General features: G+C 37.3%; 1 long non-coding RNA gene across 1 annotated transcript; it reads left to right on the top strand.

Moving 5' to 3' along the window:
- The first annotated feature begins 866 nt into the window (after positions 1-866).
- On the top strand, positions 867-14,340 carry LOC115181936 (uncharacterized). Its single transcript, XR_003873562.1, has 2 exons — positions 867-904; positions 13,233-14,340. It is a non-coding gene; the product is annotated as an uncharacterized LOC115181936 (long non-coding RNA).
- Positions 14,341-18,271: the final 3,931 nt, after the last annotated feature.

Raw genomic sequence — 18,271 nt, forward strand, 5'->3', positions numbered from 1 at the left:
CGAAACATTTAAACTCTGTATACGCTTTCGATGTAAAATAGCCACTTTGTTGTAATTACACATTTGTTGTATAGGTAGTTACCCCCTTTACTTTCATATTTACGTTGCTGGTAACTATCTGAATAGCTAAAACAGCATTAGCCTAGTGCTAGGCTAACTAGCTAGCTAACATCCCCAACCATGAGCTCACTAAGCTACTTTCCCCCTGGTAAAGAAGAGGAGAAAGAAGAAGAGACTGTTAAAAGAGAAGTAGAGGGTGAGGCTGTAACTGTGAAAGAAGAAGAGACTGTTATAAGAGAAGTAGAGGGTGAGGCTGTAACTGTGAAAGAAGAAGAGACTGTTAAAAGAGAAGTAGAGGGTGAGGCTGTAACTGTGAAAGAAGAAGAGACTGTTAAAAGAGAAGTAGAGGGTGAGGCTGTAACTGTGAAAGAAGAAGAGACTGTTAAAAGAGAAGTAGAGGGTGAGGCTGTAACTGTGAAAGAAGAAGAGACTGTTAAAAGAGAAGTAGAGGGTGAGGCTGTTACTGTGAAAGAAGAAGAGACTGTTAAAAGAGAAGTAGAGGGTGAGGCTGTAACTGTGAAAGAAGAGACTGTTAAAAGAGAAGTAGAGGGTGAGGCTGTAACTGTGAAAGAAGAAGAGACTGTTAAAAGAGAAGTAGAGGGTGAGGCTGTAACTGTGAAAGAAGAAGAGACTGTTAAAAGAGAAGTAGAGGGTGAGGCTGTAACTGTGAAAGAAGAAGAGACTGTTAAAAGAGAAGTAGAGGGTGAGGCTGTTACTGTGAAAGAAGAAGAGACTGTTAAAAGAGAAGTAGAGGGTGAGGCTGTTACTGTGAAAGAAGAAGAGGATGCAGGTGAAAGAGTGAAAGAGGAGGAGGAGGAGACAGGAGATCGGATTAACACAATGAGTGAGTAATGTCTTAACAAAAGGACACAAACTATGCAATTGTTAAACCCATGTGTGGTTTTAAAGGGCCATTCTACAGAAGTTTTACACTGGAATATGTTGTTTAGTACTGTAGGAATTGTTAAAACTATGCTGTGAAACAGGGCTCTCCAACCCTGTTCCTGGAGAGTCACCCTCCTGTAGGTTGTTGGCTCCAACTCCGTCTCTAGTTTAGATCACTGTAATACCAGACCATAGAAATACAATGAATAGAACGGGCTTGGAAGGTCCAACCCTGGCAATTGACTGGTAAACGCATAGGTGCACTCACAATGTCTGCCTTGTATTGTGATGCAATCATTTCCATGGTGTTTTGGAATGTTCTATCAACTGATGCTGGATTGCCATGGTAATGTAGTATGTTCATTTAACTGATGTGGCTCATGCAATGGAATGTCATTTTTTGTAATGTCAGTTGAATTTACTCAACAAATCACAGCACAGATTGAAGGGTACACTTCCTAGTTTTACTTCCTGGCATGGGTACACTCAAAATGGCTGCCACTCCACCCATTCTGCCAGAGTTCCCCAAACTTGGGCCTTGGTACACGGGGTACACGTTTTGTTTTTTTTGCCCCTAACACTACACAGCTGATTCAATGTTTGCTGATTAGTTGATTTGAATTAGCTGTGTAGTGCTAGGGGGGAGAAAACAAAACGTGCACCACTTGGGGTTCTGAGGACAGTGTGGGAAACCCTGCATTATGCCATCATTGACTTGAATACAGACGTCTATTCATTCCTATTTCTGTCTTCCATACAGGGTTCTAGCTTAATGAGTCCAGAATAAGGTTCCACCACAACATCGAGTCACTATAAGTCCAGACTTGTAAAAATGTCAGTTCTTTAATTCCTTGTATCTATGTTTGTCCTTTGTAAATTGCGTGCCTTTCTTTGTTTTCTGAAATCCGTAGCTTTTAATAAAAGTACTATTTAAATGCGACCTCTGCCAAGGGGTCGTTGTTTCTTAACGGAGAAGGAGCAGCCCGTCATTGCACTGCAGATTTGTTTTGGCAAGGGATGCATAGAATAAAAAATCATGGATTCCAACTGCCAACTGTGTAACAATCAGGACAAGCACAGGTACACAGTAGAATCCAACTGCCAACTGTGTAACAATCAGGACAAGCACAGGTACACAGTAGGTGTTAAAGAATGGATATTTATAAAATATCGAGTGGTAGAGCACGCTTGAAGTCCTTACTTCCTACTTCATTGGACAACAATGGAAAGACGTCACATAAAATGTGTTTGATTAAAAACTATGGATTTTTAGCAAACAAAACACGCAATTAGACAGGAGAAACATTAGGTACGAGGAATGGAACAAATGCATTAAAGAAGTGACATTTTTACAAGTCTGGACTTATAGTGACTCAGTGTAGTGGAAGCACCCTCTCCTGAACGTATTGTGCTACAACCCTGTATGAAAGATATCCATATTACATAGATCTAACCTAGAGGTCGACCAAAAAAAGCCAATACCGATTTTTTATATATATATATATATATATATATATGTATATGTGTAATAATGACAATTACAACAATACTGAATGAACACTTAACTTAATATAATAAATAAATACAAATCTATATAGTCTCAAATAAATAATGAAACATGTTCAATTTGGTTTAAATAATGCAAAAACACAGTTTTGGAGAAGAAAGTAAAAGTGCAATATGTGCCATGTAAAAAAGCTAACGTTTAAGTTCCTTGCTCAGAACATGAGAACATATGAAAGCTGGTGGTTCCTTTTAACATGAGTCTTCAATATTCCCAGGTAAGAAGTTTTAGGTTGTAGTTATTATAGGAATTATAGGACTATTTCTCTCTATACCATTTGTATTTCATATACCTTTGACTATTGGATGTTCTTATAGGCACTATAGTATTGCCAGCCTAATCTCGGTAGTTGATAGGCTTGAAGTCACAAACAGCGCTGTGCTTCAAGCATTGCGAAGAGCTGCTGGCAAACGCAGGAAAGTGCTGGTTTGAATGAATGTTTACTAGCCTGCTGCTGCCTACCACCGCTCAGTCAGACTGCTCTATCAAATATCAAATCATAGACTTAATTATAATATAATAAACACAGAAATACGAGCCTTAGGTCATTAATATGGTCAAATCCGGAAACTATCATTTCAAAAACAAAACGTTTATTCTTTCAGTGAAATAAGGAACCGTTCCGTATTTTATCTAACGGGTGGCATCCATAAGTCTAAATATTGCTGTTACATTACACAACCTTCAATGTTATGTCATAATTATGTAAAGTTCTGGCAAATTAATTACGGTCTTTGTTAGGAAGAAATAATCTTCACAGTTCGCAACGAGCCAGGCGGTAAAAACTGCTGCATATACCCTGACTCTGCTTGCACTGAACGCAAGAGAAGTGACACAATTTCCCTAGTTAATATTGACTGCTAACATGAATTTCATTTCTTTTAACTTAATATGCAGGTTTTAAAAAATATACTTGTGTATTGATTTTAAGGCATTGATGTTTATGGTTAGGTACATTGGTGCAACGACAGTGCTTTTTTGTGAATGCGCTTGTTAAATCATCACCCGTTTGGCGAAGTAGGCTGTGATTTGATGATAAATTATCAGGCACCGCATTGATTATTTGCAACGCAGGACAAGCTAGTTAAACTAGTAATATCATCAACCATGTGTAGTTAACTAGTGATTATGTTACTGTCCCAGTTGTAACTAACCTGATCAACCAGCTAATTACAGTTACTACTGTCCCAGTTGTAACTAACCTGATCAACCAGCTAATTACAGTTACTACTGTCCCAGTTGTAACTAACCTGATCAACCAGCTAATTAGTTACTACTGTCCTAGTTGTAACTAACCTGATCAACCAGCTAATTACAGTTACTACTGTCCGAGTTGTAACTAACCTGATCAACCAGCTAATTACAGCTACTACTGTCCCAGTTGTAACTAACCTGATCAACCAGGTAATTGTTACAATCAGGTGAGCTAGATTAAGGTTGGAGTGAAAACCTACAGGACTGTAGTTCTCCAGTAACAGGGTTGGAGAGTCCTGCTATAAAATGTCTGTACCATGGGTAGGTAACCCGTTGTCATGGAGAGCCCTGCTGTAAAATGTCTAGACCAGGGGTAGGTAACCCGTTGTCATGGAGAGCCCTGCTGTAAAATGTCTAGACCAGGGGTAGGTAACCCGTTGTCATGGAGAGCCCTGCTGTAAAATGTCTAGACCATGTTTTTGATTTAACCGACCTGGAAGACCAGGTGTGTTGAATATAGGCATTCATTGAACTGATCAATTAGCTCATTTGGTCAGGTGTGGAAACAGGGTTGCATACCCCTGGTCTATTCCATCAAAGAGTGGACCACCAACAAATCACATTTTATTTGTCACATGCTTTGTAAACACAAAGCGTTAGGGGATAGGCGTCCCGTCAACGGGACAGTTGTAAATCATGCAGTGCCTTGTCACAATCGCAGATTTTAGAGAAACAACAAATGTTGGTACATATAAGTGTCTTATATTGGCTGAAAGCTTAAATTCTTGTTAATATAACTGCACCGCCCAATTTACAGTAGCTATTACTGCGAAAAATGCCATGCTATTATTTGAGAGCTCCTAACAACAAAACACTTTTTTCACCGCGATAGGTTTGATAAATTCACCTCTGAAGGTGAAATGTGTTCTTACATTCTGAAATCTTGCTCTGATTTATCATCCAAAGGGTCCCAGAGATAACATTAAGTGTCGTTTTGTTAGATAAAATCATTTTTCATATCCTAAAATGGTCCATATAGCATGCACGATTGATTTTGTATTTCCACTTGTTCAATTTGCAAAGAAAGGAATCTTGTGAAAATCTAACTCTAAACGTTGTTTCAACCAGTCAAATCACGTTCGTATGTATTCCTCAGAGATCCTAGAACGTAACCAGACTTCACTATTTCATTAGGGGTGTAGTATATCCCATAGAACACCAAATTTGGTCAGAGAGCAACACCTTCATGGCAAGCCGATGACACGGGCGGTCTTCACTTGATCGACTCTAACTTTGTCAAATAAGCACCAATCGGGGTCAAACAAGGTTAGCTAGATAGCCAATGAGATGGGCTTTACGGGAGTGTCCGGAAACCCTGTATCTGTCGCAAAATGTAGCTGCTAACCTTGTGCGACAGCATGCCTTTTCCTTTTGGGCAGGAATTCTAAGAATATTCAGAGTTTTTAAGTTATGAAAACTGGTTGTTTTGCAAATGTTGAACTTATAATATGGCTACTAATACTGAAAAAGCTAAATCAAAGTCCAAGTATACAGATTTGACGATATTCAGAAAAATGTAATATGAATGCAAATGTCTCCTTCACGATTTGCCCAAATGTACCTGGGTGACTTCACACTAAATGTCATTTAGTTTGCTCATACTTCAAGTTATCCGTTTGAAACTTTGCACATGCACTGCTGCCATCTCGCGGACACCATCTGAATTACAACCAGAGTGATGGCTTGATGTGGGACCTTTCTGTTGCATTTCAAAGATGGTGGTAGAAAAAAAGGTTGTTGTTTTCTTTGCATTTTCTTCTACCAGATCTATTGTGTTATATTCTCCTACATTCACATTTCCACAAACTTCAAAGTGTTTCCTTTCAAATGGTACCAAGAATATGCATATCCTTGTTTCAGGGCCTGAGCTACAGGCAGTTAGATTTGGGTATGTCATTCTAGGCGAAAATTGAAAAAAGGGGGCTATGCCTAAGAAGTTTTTAACTATGGATCCAATGAAACCTATGATGTTGACCGATAGTTATTCCTAACTATTAATATAGAGCTCTGCTCAGATTAAATACATGACATTATCTATTATTATAGAGCTCTGCTCAGCCTGTAACCATGACATTATCTATTATTATAGAGCTCTGATCAGCCTATAAACATGACATTATCTATTATTATAGAGCTCTGCTCAGCCTATAAACATGACATTATCTATTATTATAGAGCTCTGCTCAGCCTGTAACCATGACATTATCTATTATTATAGAGCTCTGCTCAGCCTATAAACATGACATTATCTATTATTATAGAGCTCTGCTCAGCCTATAAACATGACATTATCTATTATTATAGAGCTCTGCTCAGCCTATAAACATGACATTATCTATTATTATAGAGCTCTGATCAGCCTATAAACATGACATTATCTATTATTATAGAGCTCTGCTCAGCCTATAAACATGACATTATCTATTATTATAGAGCTCTGCTCAGCCTATAAACATGACATTATCTATTATTATAGAGCTCTGATCAGCCTATAAACATGACATTATCTATTATTATAGAGCTCTGCTCAGCCTATAAACATGACATTATCTATTATTATAGAGCTCTGCTCAGCCTATAAACATGACATTATCTATTATTATAGAGCTCTGATCAGCCTATAAACATGACATTATCTATTATTATAGAGCTCTGTTCAGCCTATAAACATGACATTATCTATTATTATAGAGCTCTGCTCAGCCTATAAACATGACATTATCTATTATTATAGAGCTCTGCTCAGCCTATAAACATGACATTATCTATTATTATAGAGCTCTGCTCAGCCTATAAACATGACATTATCTATTATTATAGAGCTCTGCTCAGCCTATAAACATGACATTATCTATTATTATAGAGCTCTGATCAGCCTATAAACATGACATTATCTATTATTATAGAGCTCTGCTCAGCCTATAAACATGACATTATCTATTATTATAGAGCTCTGCTCAGCCTATAAACATGACATTATCTATTATTATAGAGCTCTGCTCAGCCTATAAACATGACATTATCTATTATTATAGAGCTCTGCTCAGCCTATAAACATGACATTATCTATTATTATAGACCTCTGCTCAGCCTATAAACATGACATTATCTATTATTATAGAGCTCTGCTCAGCCTATAAACATGACATTATCTATTATTATAGAGCTCTGCTCAGCCTATAAACATGACATTATCTATTATTATAGAGCTCTGCTCAGCCTATAAACATGACATTATCTATTATTATAGAGCTCTGATCAGCCTATAAACATGACATTATCTATTATTATAGAGCTCTGCTCAGCCTATAAACATGACATTATCTATTAATATAGAGCTCTGATCAGCCTATAAACATGACATTATCTATTATTATAGAGCTCTGCTCAGCCTATAAACGTGACATTATCTATTATTATAGAGCTCTGCTCAGCCTATAAACGTGACATTATCTATTATTATAGAGCTCTGCTCAGCCTATAAACATGACATTATCTATTATTATAGAGCTCTGCTCAGCCTATAAACATGACATTATCTATTATTATAGAGCTCTGCTCAGCCTATAAACATGACATTATCTATTATTATAGAGCTCTGCTCAGCCTATAAACATGACATTATCTATTATTATAGAGCTCTGCTCAGCCTATAAACATGACATTATCTATTATTATAGAGCTCTGCTCAGCCTATAAACATGACATTATCTATTATTATAGAGCTCTGCTCAGCCTATAAACATGACATTATCTATTATTATAGAGCTCTGATCAGCCTATAAACATGACATTATCTATTATTATAGAGCTCTGATCAGCCTATAAACATGACATTATCTATTATTATAGAGCTCTGCTCAGCCTATAAACATGACATTATCTATTATTATAGAGCTCTGATCAGCCTATAAACATGACATTATCTATTATTATAGAGCTCTGCTCAGCCTATAAACATGACATTATCTATTATTATAGAGCTCTGATCAGCCTATAAACATGACATTATCTATTATTATAGAGCTCTGCTCAGCCTATAAACATGACATTATCTATTATTATAGAGCTCTGCTCAGCCTATAAACATGACATTATCTATTATTATAGAGCTCTGCTCAGCCTATAAACATGACATTATCTATTATTATAGAGCTCTGCTCAGCCTATAAACATGACATTATCTATTATTATAGAGCTCTGATCAGCCTATAAACATGACATTATCTATTATTATAGAGCTCTGATCAGCCTATAAACATGACATTATCTATTATTATAGAGCTCTGCTCAGCCTATAAACATGACATTATCTATTATTATAGAGCTCTGATCAGCCTATAAACATGACATTATCTATTATTATAGAGCTCTGCTCAGCCTATAAACATGACATTATCTATTATTATAGAGCTCTGCTCAGCCTATAAACATGACATTATCTATTATTATAGAGCTCTGCTCAGCCTATAAACATGACATTATCTATTATTATAGAGCTCTGCTCAGCCTATAAACATGACATTATCTATTATTATAGACCTCTGCTCAGCCTATAAACATGACATTATCTATTATTATAGAGCTCTGCTCAGCCTATAAACATGACATTATCTATTATTATAGAGCTCTGCTCAGCCTATAAACATGACATTATCTATTATTATAGAGCTCTGCTCAGCCTATAAACATGACATTATCTATTATTATAGAGCTCTGATCAGCCTATAAACATGACATTATCTATTATTATAGAGCTCTGCTCAGCCTATAAACATGACATTATCTATTAATATAGAGCTCTGATCAGCCTATAAACATGACATTATCTATTATTATAGAGCTCTGCTCAGCCTATAAACGTGACATTATCTATTATTATAGAGCTCTGCTCAGCCTATAAACGTGACATTATCTATTATTATAGAGCTCTGCTCAGCCTATAAACGCCTATAAACATGACATTATCTATTATTATAGAGCTCTGCTCAGCCTATAAACATGACATTATCTATTATTATAGAGCTCTGCTCAGCCTATAAACATGACATTATCTATTATTATAGAGCTCTGCTCAGCCTATAAACATGACATTATCTATTATTATAGAGCTCTGCTCAGCCTATAAACATGACATTATCTATTATTATAGAGCTCTGCTCAGCCTATAAACATGACATTATCTATTATTATAGAGCTCTGCTCAGCCTATAAACATGACATTATCTATTATTATAGAGCTCTGATCAGCCTATAAACATGACATTATCTATTATTATAGAGCTCTGATCAGCCTATAAACATGACATTATCTATTATTATAGAGCTCTGCTCAGCCTATAAACATGACATTATCTATTATTATAGAGCTCTGATCAGCCTATAAACATGACATTATCTATTATTATAGAGCTCTGCTCAGCCTATAAACATGACATTATCTATTATTATAGAGCTCTGATCAGCCTATAAACATGACATTATCTATTATTATAGAGCTCTGCTCAGCCTATAAACATGACATTATCTATTATTATAGAGCTCTGCTCAGCCTATAAACATGACATTATCTATTATTATAGAGCTCTGCTCAGCCTATAAACATGACATTATCTATTATTATAGAGCTCTGCTCAGCCTATAAACATGACATTATCTATTATTATAGAGCTCTGATCAGCCTATAAACATGACATTATCTATTATTATAGAGCTCTGATCAGCCTATAAACATGACATTATCTATTATTATAGAGCTCTGCTCAGCCTATAAACATGACATTATCTATTATTATAGAGCTCTGCTCAGCCTATAAACATGACATTATCTATTATTATAGAGCTCTGCTCAGCCTATAAACATGACATTATCTATTATTATAGAGCTCTGCTCAGCCTATAACCATGACATTATCTATTATTATAGAGCTCTGCTCAGCCTATAAACATGACATTATCTATTATTATAGAGCTCTGCTCAGCCTATAAACATGACATTATCTATTATTATAGAGCTCTGATCAGCCTATAAACATGACATTATCTATTATTATAGAGCTCTGCTCAGCCTATAAACATGACATTATCTATTATTATAGAGCTCTGATCAGCCTGTAACCATGACATTATCTATTATTATAGAGCTCTGCTCAGCCTATAAACATGACATTATCTATTATTATAGAGCTCTGCTCAGCCTATAAACATGACATTATCTATTATTATAGAGCTCTGCTCAGCCTATAAACATGACATTATCTATTATTATAGAGCTCTGATCAGCCTATAAACATGACATTATCTATTATTATAGAGCTCTGCTCAGCCTATAAACATGACATTATCTATTATTATAGAGCTCTGCTGAGCCTATAAACATGACATTATCTATTATTATAGAGCTCTGATCAGCCTATAAACATGACATTATCTATTATTATAGAGCTCTGCTCAGCCTATAAACATGACATTATCTATTATTATAGAGCTCTGCTCAGCCTATAAACATGACATTATCTATTATTATAGAGCTCTGCTCAGCCTATAAACATGACATTATCTATTATTATAGAGCTCTGCTCAGCCTATAAACATGACATTATCTATTATTATAGACCTCTGCTCAGCCTATAAACATGACATTATCTATTATTATAGAGCTCTGCTCAGCCTATAAACATGACATTATCTATTATTATAGAGCTCTGCTCAGCCTATAAACATGACATTATCTATTATTATAGAGCTCTGCTCAGCCTATAAACATGACATTATCTATTATTATAGAGCTCTGCTCAGCCTATAAACATGACATTATCTATTATTATAGAGCTCTGCTCAGCCTATAAACATGACATTATCTATTAATATAGAGCTCTGATCAGCTTATAAACATGACATTATCTATTATTATAGAGCTCTGCTCAGCCTATAAACATGACATTATCTATTATTATAGAGCTCTGCTCAGCCTATAAACATGACATTATCTATTATTATAGAGCTCTGCTCAGCCTATAAACATGACATTATCTATTATTATAGAGCTCTGCTCAGCCTATAAACATGACATTATCTATTATTATAGAGCTCTGCTCAGCCTATAAACATGACATTATCTATTATTATAGAGCTCTGCTCAGCCTATAAACATGACATTATCTATTATTATAGAGCTCTGCTCAGCCTATAAACATGACATTATCTATTATTATAGAGCTCTGCTCAGCCTATAAACATGACATTATCTATTATTATAGAGCTCTGCTCAGCCTATAAACATGACATTATCTATTATTATAGAGCTCTGATCAGCCTATAAACATGACATTATCTATTATTATAGAGCTCTGCTCAGCCTATAAACATGACATTATCTATTATTATAGAGCTCTGCTCAGCCTATAAACATGACATTATCTATTATTATAGAGCTCTGCTCAGCCTATAAACATGACATTATCTATTATTATAGAGCTCTGCTCAGCCTATAAACATGACATTATCTATTATTATAGAGCTCTGATCAGCCTATAAACATGACATTATCTATTATTATAGAGCTCTGATCAGCCTATAAACATGACATTATCTATTATTATAGAGCTCTGCTCAGCCTATAAACATGACATTATCTATTATTATAGAGCTCTGCTCAGCCTATAAACATGACATTATCTATTATTATAGAGCTCTGCTCAGCCTATAAACATGACATTATCTATTATTATAGAGCTCTGCTCAGCCTATAAACATGACATTATCTATTATTATAGAGCTCTGCTCAGCCTATAAACATGACATTATCTATTATTATAGAGCTCTGATCAGCCTATAAACATGACATTATCTATTATTATAGAGCTCTGCTCAGCCTATAAACATGACATTATCTATTATTATAGAGCTCTGCTCAGCCTATAAACATGACATTATCTATTATTATAGAGCTCTGCTCAGCCTGTAACCATGACATTATCTATTATTATAGAGCTCTGCTCAGCCTATAAACATGACATTATCTATTATTATAGAGCTCTGCTCAGCCTATAAACATGACATTATCTATTATTATAGAGCTCTGATCAGCCTATAAACATGACATTATCTATTATTATAGAGCTCTGCTCAGCCTATAAACATGACATTATCTATTATTATAGAGCTCTGATCAGCCTGTAACCATGACATTATCTATTATTATAGAGCTCTGCTCAGCCTATAAACATGACATTATCTATTATTATAGAGCTCTGCTCAGCCTATAAACATGACATTATCTATTATTATAGAGCTCTGCTCAGCCTATAAACATGACATTATCTATTATTATAGAGCTCTGATCAGCCTATAAACATGACATTATCTATTATTATAGAGCTCTGCTCAGCCTATAAACATGACATTATCTATTATTATAGAGCTCTGCTCAGCCTATAAACATGACATTATCTATTATTATAGAGCTCTGCTCAGCCTATAAACATGACATTATCTATTATTATAGAGCTCTGCTCAGCCTATAAACATGACATTATCTATTATTATAGAGCTCTGCTCAGCCTGTAACCATGACATTATCTATTATTATAGAGCTCTGCTCAGCCTATAAACATGACATTATCTATTATTATAGAGCTCTGCTCAGCCTGTAACCATGACATTATCTATTATTATAGAGCTCTGATCAGCCTATAAACATGACATTATCTATTATTATAGAGCTCTGCTCAGCCTATAAACATGACATTATCTATTATTATAGAGCTCTGCTCAGCCTGTAACCATGACATTATCTATTATTATAGAGCTCTGCTCAGCCTATAAACATGACATTATCTATTATTATAGAGCTCTGCTCAGCCTATAAACATGACATTATCTATTATTATAGAGCTCTGCTCAGCCTATAAACATGACATTATCTATTATTATAGAGCTCTGCTCAGCCTGTAACCATGACATTATCTATTATTATAGAGCTCTGCTCAGCCTATAAACATGACATTATCTATTATTATAGAGCTCTGCTCAGCCTATAAACATGACATTATCTATTATTATAGAGCTCTGCTCAGCCTATAAACATGACATTATCTATTATTATAGAGCTCTGCTCAGCCTGTAACCATGACATTATCTATTATTATAGAGCTCTGCTCAGCCTATAAACATGACATTATCTATTATTATAGAGCTCTGCTCAGCCTATAAACATGACATTATCTATTATTATAGAGCTCTGCTCAGCCTATAAACATGACTTTACAATATTAGATTTGAAGCCTTACAACATCTTTCCTTTTTTAAAATCTCACCAAGATATTTTTTAATGATGGAATGTTCTGTAAAACTGACCTCAGGTTAATGAGTAATTTAGTCTGCATTAAACCTCATAGGAAGACAGTTTGATAATGTGGAGGTTTCATTCAGGTCTTTCTGTTTCAATAAAAACTGTTTGTTTTGGCAGGACCAGACTCAGAGGAACCAGAGCCAGAGACGTCCAATCCAACAAGACTGCATCACTGTTCCCAGTGTGGAAAGAGTTTTAGATGGCTATGGTGCCTGAAAAGACATGAGAGAATACACACAGGAGAAAAGCCTTACCAATGCTCCCTGTGTGGAAAGAGTTTTACCCGGTCAGGTCAACTAAAATTACACCAGAGAACAAACACTGGAGAAAAGCTTTACCACTGCTCCCACTGCGGAAATAATTTTACCTGCTTAGCGAACCTGAAAGAACATGAGAGAATACATACAGGAAAAAACCTATACCGCTGCCTCCACTGTGGACAGAGTTTTACCCAATCAGGGGACCTAAAGGAACATGACAGAACACATATAGGAGAAAAGCCTCACCAATGCTCCCAATGTGGAAAGTTTTTTACGTTTTTACAGAGCCTGAAACATCATCAAAGAATACACACAGGAGAAAAACCTTCAAATACAGGAGAGGAGCCGTCACACACAGGAGAAAAATCTTCACATACAGGAGAGAAGCCTTACCACTGCTCTCAATGCGGAAAGACTTTTAACTGGGAAGGACACCTGAAATCACATGAGAGAACTCACACTGGACAGAAGATTTTCCATTGCTCTCATTGTTCAATGACATTTCCCCGGTTAGCGGCCTTGAAATCACATGAGAGAGTTGAGAGGCTAGTTTCTAAGTTAAAGCACTAAGCTAAATGCTAAGATAAATGCTAAGCTAAGAATGTGAGATTTTGTGTTTTTGTTTATGCCATGAAATGAACTTGGTTAAAGCTTATTATGGCTGAGGTTCTAATAGAAGCGAAGCGCGCTTGACAGCTGGCAATTAGACTTTTAAAAGTAATTTTCCCAGTACTTTGTTGTCACACTCTCCAGAATAATTTAGAGTGAAGAATATGTTATAAAAAAAATTATTTCTTCACCTTTAAACTCTGAATCATTGACAGTTTACAGCCAGACTACAGAAAGGAATAAGTCTAATAAGGCCTAGTTATGGGAGTGTTGGGAATTTAGGTTGTTCGACCTCACAGAAAGAACTGGCTTCCAGCAAACAGTTATGGCAAAGCTTTGTCCAATTTCAAATCAAATCAAAATGTGCCGAATACAACAGGTGAAATGCTTATTTACGAGCCCCTAACCAACAATGCACTTAAAAAAAATATGAATAAGAAATAAAAGTGACAAGTAATTAAAGAGCAGCAGTAAAATAATAATAGCGAGACTCTACACAGGGGGGTACCGGTACAGAGTCAATGTGGAGACTATATACAGGGTATTACGGTACAGAGTCAATGTGGAGGCTATATACAGGGTATTACGGTACAGAGTCAATGTGGAGACTATATACAGGGTGTTACGGTACAGAGTCAATGTGGAGGCTATATACAGGGGGAACCGGTACAGAGTCAATGTGCGGGGGGAACCGGTTAGTTGAGGTAGTTGAGGTAATATGTACATGTAGGTAGGGTTATTAAAATGACTATGCATAGATGATAACAACAGAGAATAGCAGCGGTGTAAAGGAGGATGGGGGGCAATGCAAATAGTCTGGGTAGCATTTTGATTAGATGTTCAGGAGTCATATGGCTTGGGGGTAGAAGCTGTTTAGAAGCCTCTTGGACCTAGACTTTGCACTCCAGTACCGCTTGCCGTGCGGTAGCAGAGAGAACAGTCTATGATTAGGGTGGCTGGAGTCTTTGACAATTTTTAGGGCCTTGTTCTGACACCGCCTGGTATAGAGGTCCTGGATGGCAGGAAGCTTGGCCCGGTGATGTACTGGGCCGTACGCACTACCCTCTGTAGTGCCTTGCGGTCAGATGCTGAGCAGTTGCCATACCAGGCGGTGATGCAACCAGTCAGGATGTTCTCGATGGTGCAGCTGTAGAACCTTTTTAGGATCTGAGAACCCATGCCAAATCTTTTCAGTCTCCTGAGGGGGAATAGGTTTTGTCGTGCCCTCTTCACGACTGTCTTTTTTGATATGCATACATTCATCCTAAAGGTAAAATAAAAAATCCTGTTCTCTGTTGTAGTCCATTTGATATGTATACATTCATCCTGTTCTATTTATTCCCTGTTGTAGTCCATTTGATATGTCTACAAATTAAATTAGATTTAAGTTAAATTTCCACCACAATACAAATCCAAGCTAAACAACAACAACTACTTACACTACATGACCAAAAGTATATGGACACCTGCTTGTTGAACCATCTCACTCCAAAATCATGGGTATTAATATGGAATTGGTACCCCCTTTGCTGCTATAACAGCCTCCACTCTTCTGGGAAGGCTTTCCACTAGATGTTGGAACATTGCTGCGGGGACTTGCTTCCATTCAGCCACAAGAGCATTAGTGAAGTCAGGCACTGATGTTGGGCGATTAGGCCTGGCATGCAGTCGGCGTTCCAATTCATCCCAAAGGTGTTCAATGGGGTTGAGGTCAGGGGTCTGTGCAGGCCAGTCAAGTTCTTCCACACCGATCTCGACAAACCATTCCTGGATGGACCTCGCTTTGTGCACAGGCATTGTCATGCTGAAACAGGAAAGGGCTTTCCCCAAACTGTTGCCACAAAGTTGGAAGCACAGAATCGTCTAGAATGTCATTGTATGCTGTAGCATTAACATTTCCCTTAACTGGAACTAAGGGACCTGAACCATGGAAAAACAGCCCCAGACCATTATTCCTCCTCCAAACTTTACAGATGGCATTATGCATTGGGGCAGGTAGTGTTCTCCTGGCATCTGCCAAAACCAGATTCTCCTGTCAGACTGCCAGATGGTGAAGCGTGATTCATCTCTCCAGAGAACTAATTTCCCCTGCTCCAGAGTCCAATGGTGGCGAGCTTTACACCACTCCAGCCGACGCTTGGCATTGCGCATGGTGATCTTAGGCTTGTGAGCAGCTGCTCAGCCATGGAAACCCATTTCATGAAGCTCCCTATGACCAGTTCTTGTGCTGACGTTGCTTCCAGAGGCAGTTTGGAACTCGGTAGTGAGTGTTGCAACCGAGGACAGACGATTTTTGCGCGCTATGCGGTTCAGCACTCAGTGGTCCTGTTCTGTGAGCTTGTGTGGCCTACCATTTCGCGGCTGAGCCGTTGTTGCTCCTAGAGGTTTCCACTTCACAATAACAGCACGTATAGTTGACCGGGGAAGCTCTAGAAGGGCAGAAATTTGACAAACTAACTTGTTGGCATCCTATGATGGTGCCACGTTGAAAGTCACTGACCTCTTCAATAAGGCCATTCTATTGCCAATGTTTGTCTATGGAAATATCATGGCTGTGTGCTCAATTTTATAAACCTGTCAGCAACGGGTATGGCTGAAATAGCTGAATCAACTAATTTGAAGGGGTTTACAAGTACTGTTGTATATATAGTGTACTTTGTATTCACGCATCCCATCCATATAACTCCACCCACGCGTCAGGTATTGCAGACATTGTAAGTTAATCAAATTAGTTTAAACTGTTTCTAGCGAATGTTGATTTTAGCAATCCGTCACCGACTGGCAGGTTCAAGTTGGCTAGCTATAGGTTATCTAGCTAGCTAACGTGACTTGTCAGTCAATTAGCCACCAACAGGATACATTGATCAGCTAATGCAGTGGTTACCAACCTTTTGGATCACGAGTAACGAGTTGGACGCTTTCACGTGCTTTGAACTCGTTGAGAAACGTTGATTGGCTAATGGCAAACAAGCCGCGTCAAACCATAATCTAAAAGTACAGCTATGATGCAAGCAAATTTATAGTGTTCAAAAACCACACTAATAGATTGCTTTTTGTAAAAAAATAAAAAAAAAAGAAGATATATATTGTTGTTGCATTAAACTTCCTGAAAATGCTGTTATCAAGGTCATTTCCTTAGCACAGTGGTCACCAACCTCACTTTCCTGAGTCAAAATGCAAGCCGAGACCTACCACTCAGATTTTGTTTTTAAACATGACTTTAAAAAAAACGTAAGCCTATGCAACATTAACCAATTAAAAACAGTTCTGTAACACTGAGGTTTGTGTAGTGGGATATATACCCAATACATTGACCCTGCGTATTGGCTCTGCTTGAATTGTCCTGCCAATGTTGTTCTTCTCAGACCATTTTGAAGTTATATTTTGAAATTTGAGGTATATGATCACACTGATCATTTGTTGTATTACTTGACAGCTTTTATCATTTTCTTTTTTTAAATTATTACTGGACTGATGGCATCTAAAGGTCAGTCTGAGGGGAGGAAGGGAGCAGCGGTGAGGCTGCATCTCACCCGACTCACCATCCCTCTGCCCTCCTTCCCTCTCCTGAGAAAAAGGGGACACAGTCTTCCAGCTGATGGAGAAACTCAAGTCACACTGCATTATTTCTGCCTCATGCACCAATTCATGTTGTTACTCCTATGACCAGAAAAAGTGAAATATTCCTTGATATTAAAAAAGACACAAGCCGATAATAACAACAATGCTTGTCGTTACACTTTGCTATACTCATTCATTGCAGCTGCAGTGCTGGTTTTAGCGTGAGTGGAAGTAGGGAGAACACACATTTTATGGCTTATATAAGTGAAAAATAAAGTGTTGACGTGCTGAATTAATCAATCAAATGTATGTATAAAGCCCTTTTTACATCAACCGATGTCACAAAGTGCTATACAGAAACCCAGCCTAAAACCCCAAACGGCAAGCAATGCAGGTGTAGAAGCACGGGGGCTAGGAAAAACTCCCTAGAAAGGCCAGAACCTAGGAAGAAACCTAGAGAGGAACCAGGCTCTGAGGGGTGGCCAGTCCTCTTCTGGCTGTGCCGGGTTGAGATTATAACAGAACATGGCCAAGATGTTCAAACATTCATAGATGATGAGCAGGGTCAAATAATAATAATAATCACAGTGGTTGTAGAGGGTGCAACAGGTCAGCACCTCAGGAGTAAATGTCAGTTGGCCAAACATTCAGAGTTAGAGACAGTAGGTGCGGTAGAGAGAGAAAGTTGAAAACAGCAGGTCCGGGACAAGGTAGCACGTACGGTGA

Source organism: Salmo trutta, unplaced genomic scaffold, assembly GCF_901001165.1.
Source record: "Salmo trutta unplaced genomic scaffold, fSalTru1.1, whole genome shotgun sequence".
In the NCBI taxonomy this organism is placed as follows: Eukaryota; Metazoa; Chordata; class Actinopteri; order Salmoniformes; family Salmonidae; genus Salmo; species Salmo trutta.